This window comes from Hemitrygon akajei, chromosome 9 (genome assembly GCF_048418815.1).
Source record: "Hemitrygon akajei chromosome 9, sHemAka1.3, whole genome shotgun sequence".
NCBI classification, from domain to species: Eukaryota; Metazoa; Chordata; class Chondrichthyes; order Myliobatiformes; family Dasyatidae; genus Hemitrygon; species Hemitrygon akajei.
In genome coordinates, this window is record NC_133132.1 from 70,065,213 (window position 1) to 70,071,534 (window position 6,322).

Here is a 6,322-nt window from a genome sequence, read left to right on the forward strand (position 1 = left end):
GTGCACTTTACATACTGTCTTTAAACTATCTGTATTCTAGATATTAGTAGGTGCAACTCCCACTGTCTTCTGTACTTTCTGCAGAGCCTCTGTATATGACATATCCAAACACTGCACTTCCACACCGTTCTTATATACAGGACACCCTGCATAAGCCGAGCTACATTCTACTCCACCACGGCTGCAATCTAGCCCAACACCTTCTCACAACTGCCATAATCATGTTCTTCATTTCACCTAGCACACCACTTTATACCCTCAAACACAGCTGCTACACTCCTGGCTCTGGAAACATCTTAGAGGGGGTGACACCTAGACTCGAATTATATAACTCATGTCATCTAAATTAACCCTATCCAGAAACTTTTTCCCATCAAATTTAACCAACACCAATAAGCTATCTGTTCTAGATCCACAACTTTTTCTCCAACTAAGTTACGCTTAACTTGGATAGATCCAGAGACACTCCAGAGATTACTTGCCAAAGCCACTGTCATTCAGTAATTTCCTGCTGCTGTTTTCCTTCCTGCCACAGCTTTCAACCCCAAAGCTCTCTCACATTGCTTTACTATCTTTACAAAACACTCAGAGAACCCCATCTCTTAAAGGTTTTGCACCCACAATATCTGCTAATCCTTTGTTAATCTAATTAGATTGATATCAGGAACAGGACCACATTCAAAGCTCAACAAAACCTTAAACTCTTCCTTCCTTCTTTGATTTAAATGCTGTCGATTGTCTTCATCACGCTATTACAATCCTCAATCAGCCACTTATTTCTCTGTTTCCCAGAAACTTGTCATTCACCTTCCTCAATACAGCTCCATTCACCCAATCCCACCTCCCATTCGCTACCTGCATCTTCACCGTCGCTTCCTGCCATCCCTACCTCCCTCCCTTCCTGCCATCCCTACCTCCCTCCCTTCAGCAGACTCAGCCCTTTGCTCCAACTCCATGTCCTTGATGTCCGGCATCAACTCCAACTCAGCCTCTTTGTCTTATTCTATTGCTTTTTATTGGTGGTTGGCCAACCGCCTAAAAAGGTGCATCACTGTTGAACTGGATTCAGGAGTGCTCCTAGCACTTCCCCCATAACAAGGATAATAATAACTAAATAAATAAGTATATAAGCACCCAATACCATTGACTTAAATTGTATTCAACAACCCTACAAGTTTCAAGAGTTTCAATACTTCCTTATGGTTCTCTTGTGCTTCCTGACCATACCCCACCAATGATCTAATAATGCTTTGCAGATTCTGCTTTTTCTCCCCATCACATGCCCGATATTTTTTATTTTCTCTTTTTTTGGTAATATTTTTTTTGAAGTTCATCATCAAACAAACATTTCCATAAGATGTATTTCAGACATTGTACATATATATCATATAATCATATATATCACAAAATCTCCACAAAGTATTTATCTGGGGTATACATTTATAGAAAAGAGTGGAAAGAAAAAACAAGCAAAAGGAAAGAACTATGTACAAGTCGTGAGTGATCTTTCTTTGACAACAGATTCATTGATTTGTGAGAATAAAATCAGGCCTATGAGGCATTATGTAGTTAAACCATTTTTCCCAGTATGTATCAAATTGTTCCAGCTTATGGTTAACAGATGCTGTTATCTTCTCCATTTTGTAAATGTCCATTGTAATTTCCATCCATGTATTTAAAGCTGGGCTCTCCTGTGATAACCATTTCCTAGTAAGAGTCTTTTTACCAGCCACCAACAGTATTTTCATTAAATATTTATCTCTTTTCAACTATTCTTGAGGTATATACCCAAAATATATGGTCTTACTCTCTAAGGGTATTTCACATTTAAAGATGTCTTGTAGGGCATTGTGTATCCCCCTCCAATAGTCTTTGATAAGAGGGCAGTCCTAAAAAATATGATAAAGATTTGCATTTTAATTTCCACAATTTCTCCAGCAAACAGGGAGGTTACTATCATAATGGGATTTCTGAGAGGGTGTAATAAAATATCTTATCAAGTTTTTCCATCCAAACTCCCTCCATTTCTGTGAACTGGTACACTTCCATTGATACCTCCATATTATTGTCCATTCTTCCTCAGATATAATTATCCCTCCTTCCTTCTCCCATTTTGTTTTAATGTATGAAGTCGAATGTGTTTTAAGATTTGACAATCCCTTATACATGCTTGAAATGATTCTACTACTGTTATCTGAATTATATTCTTTTCTAAAGAGCTCTATCAAGTATGTACTTGCCTTGGTTACATTTTTAAGTGTCTTATTAACATATTGTCGCATCTGTAAATACTGATAAAAATCTTGTTTTTCTAATGTGTTTCTTTTTAAGCATTTCAAAACTGAACAGTGTTCCTTCTTTCATTATGTTACAAAGAACTATCATTCCTTTAGCATCCTTAAAGGATCCTTAAATCTTAAATTTAGCATCCAATTTATTTGGTGTAAAATCCAAGTCATATGCACACCATTTAAGAATTGCAATATCTCCCTCTAGATTATATCCTTTTATGGTAGTTTTATGTCTGACATTTCAATAACACACGTGAGACTGTCTCTGAAGTTGGCACTGCCTATGTTCACTTGAAGTATGTTTACCAAGTCTAAACAACGTGGCATTTAAACCAGTATAGCCGAGTCTAAACAATGTAATTATAATTTCCTCTTTTCTGGGCCCTCCTCTCCTCCAAAGTGAAGTAACCTTTTTCTCAATTCTATAGAAATGTCTCCCCTTCAGTTGTGTGTCCTTGCCAGATTGAGAGAACATGGTCCTTAATTAAAACTTTGCTTTCCCCTTACTTAGTGGAATATCAACAGCACTGACCCTCATAGGTTGCTTAGCCAGCCTATCGACTCCTTCATTTCCTTCCACCCCGACAGGAGCTGGCATCCACAAAGGCAGACCTACACTGCAACTGTAATAATGTTTGTCTAACTTCCAACAAACATCTGGATGATGATTGGACACATCTGCCTTAAGAGCACACAATACAGGGAAGGAATCAGAACAGAACACACCACAGATAGGCCGCACATCCTCAATCTGCGGCCCTGCAAGAAGGGTTGCCACCATTTCAACAGTAAGTTTATCAGATAACCAAAGTTGTGCCTTTGGTTTATATTGCAACAGGTGGAGCGGGGCGAGTGGGGAAAGGGGAGAGATGGGGGTTGGCTTTAGGTCCATGTGGGAATCAAAAATAAAAACGTTTCAAGCAAATGAGACCAAGATGAGAAATCAGATCATTTACTATATTAGTTTATGTTGGAGCAGACTATGTGACAGATTACAGATGGTCTTATTCCTTATTTGCTTTATATTGTTAGCTTAAATGCCCTTGGTTTCATCTTAACCCATCTCTCCAGCCTGTCCATTAGCCAAACCAGTACGTTGCCTTTTATGCAGACTCTCACACCCTAATCCTATAGGGCTGACAGACTATCATTCACATCCCTCCCCAGCATTTGTTGACGATATCCCTTGGGTCACCAGAATACAGAGTCTGATACTAAAGGCTGGCAGCTGTTCAGCAAATGGCAAATTATTTTGAAATGGTTGAGAGAAACTTTGTCTACTCTGTAATACATTGAACATAACAGGTGACACACAACTGCAGTCCAGCAAATGAACCAGGACAGCTATTCAAGGGCGTTGTGGTGAGGTGGAGGGGAGGTCAAAGAATGACCCATATCTCCAGCACAGGTGGAGCTGCAATTGCTCATAGTTTTAATGCATAACCTCTCAAAAGGTTATGTTAATTTGTGCATGGAAGATCAAAAAGCTTTTTAATCAAGTTATTTAAGTAACGGAAAGAACCAGGTCATTTGATACAGAGTCCAGAACAAGGGGCGTATCCCATAAAATTAAAGATTAGTCCTTGACCCCCAATCATTTACTATCTATATATTAATGACTTATAACAGTGAGCAAAGTGCAAGTTACTCAGAGTCACTTATGACATGAAAATAGATGGGAGGGCACGCTGCAATCAGGACATTTGAACTCTGGAACATGATTTATATGGGTGGAGTGAGTGGACCAAACAGTCAAATGAAGTTTAATGTTCAAAAGTTTGAGGTCATGTGTTTTGGTAAGAGGAGACAAGCCAGTTTATTGCCCAAATTGAGAGTGAGTGCAGGACAGAGGTTTCAAGTTTTCCTTTGTATACAAAACACACAACATTGGTAGGCAGGTGTATTAAGTAATAAAAAAGGCAAATGGCCCATTGACCTTGATGAGAGTCAGAGAGTTGTAGAGAATAGCACGACATGCCAACTCTTATTCTTAGTGCTTTGGTAGATAAAGCAAGCATCTATATGCCTTACTCACCATCCTGTCCACCTCACTTTCAGGAAATTGTGTACTTGTGCCCAAGGTCTCTCTGTTCAACAACACTCCCCAAGGCCCTGTCATTCAATGTATATCATGGCCTCTTCCTTCTACCACCAAGCCCATTCTGAATCAATTCACAAGCTCAACCTGGATCACATGTGCTCGTACCTTCTAGACCAGCCCACCATGTGACAGTTGTCCATTGCGTCCAGCGATGACGAGAAACGTGTGCGGGAGAGTTTTGAAAGTGGAAAGGAGCAGTTTCACTCTCTCAGCTTCAGGAGTGGGATTGAGTGGTACAAACAAGAATCATAACTGTGGTCTTCCTTGGTGCCAGTGGATGACCATGACGCCTTCTGTGCCTTGTCATGGCCTTCACTGTCCACAGAGTGTTGCAATACAGCCTTGCTGGCCGTTGGATCTCACTGCAGATCTCATCCACCTAGTCCACCGGAGCTGAGTTCACATGCTAGGACTTACGTGTCTCTATCTCACTGGGGTGTGAGGCCACCGGCCACCCTCATCTGGTTTAGCCCACCTGCCAAAGTGGTGTAGTGGGGTACGGCCACTGTCACATGCAAACAGCTACTTGGAGCCACAGGTGAGAGCTGAATGTCCGGTGGGGACTAAAGCTGAGTGAGCTGCCCCAGAATGGACAGGACAGGTCCCTTCACCAGAGGTGTTACCCCTCACTGGATGCCCCAGTAAACCATGTGGTGCTTTGTCAAAGGCTTTGCTAAAGTCCACGTAGACACCCCTTGGTCACTCTTCAAAAGACCGCTATCAAATCCATGAGACATACAGAAAGCAATGCTGATTGCCTCTATCAGCCCTTCCCTTTCCAAAAATAGTGTCCCTCAGAAATCCTTTCAATAGCTTCCCCAACACCATTGCAAGACCCAATAAATAACCTGTAGTTTCCACACTTATCCTGGCTGCCCTTCTGAGGTAAAGGCCTAACATTGATAGGGGGTTATTTTAAAAATAGGTAAGTGTTAGTCCACTTTTACAAGGCAAGTCCACGCCTGGAGCACCCTGCACAATTTCAACATACTTACCTAAGGAAGCATGAGAGATTGTTATGTCTTTCCTGATGAGTTTTGTTAATTTATTTCTAATTACTAGATCTCATTGGTTAATTGTAAGTTCACTATTGTTGTTAATTGCTCATTACCGTGTTGTTAAGGAATTAGCTTTTGGCATCAGGTCAGTCATGATATATATAATCGCTTGTACATTCATTCGTTAGAAGTCGAAGGAATTTCAATCAATATTTGAATCTGCCTTTCATTTGGACCATGAGAAGTACTGTCTTTTTACACACAATAAAACCACCTTCAGCCACAGCTACACTGGGACTGGAGTTATCTATCTGTCTTGCTGAAGAAAACAGGAAAACTCTCGAGCGAGGGCAGAATAGGTTCACGAGGCTCCATTCTGGGATGTGAGTGTTGTTCCACCAATTACGGCAAAAAGTTAGCCCTTACTCCCTGCAGTTTTAAAGGATCTTAGTGAAACAACAATGACGTTGAGGGTGCCTGACAAGGTAAATGTCAAGATGTTTCCATGAGTAGGAGAGTTACAACAGGAGAGGATAAGATAAAGGGGCCAGTTATTTACAAATAAGAATTTCTTTGCACCCAAAAGACTAAAATTCTCTACCCCAGAACCTTATTCACGAGAGATACCTGAAGAATAAGTAAACAAGTATTTAAAGGATTCTGGCATTGAAGAACATTGTGGAACCAGCATACTAGAGGAATTGGGATGTGTTGTGAAGCAGCCATGATCATAGCATGGGCACAACAGTTAGAGTTACACTGTTACAGCTCATGGCAGAGTTTGAAGTTCAGTGTCATCTGTGAGGAGACTTCACGCTCTCCCTCTAACCACGTGGGTTTCACCCTGACGCCCCATTTCCCTCCCAGTCCAGACACATACCAGTCAGTTGGTTACTTGCTCATTGTAAACTGTCCTGTGGTTAGGCTAGGGT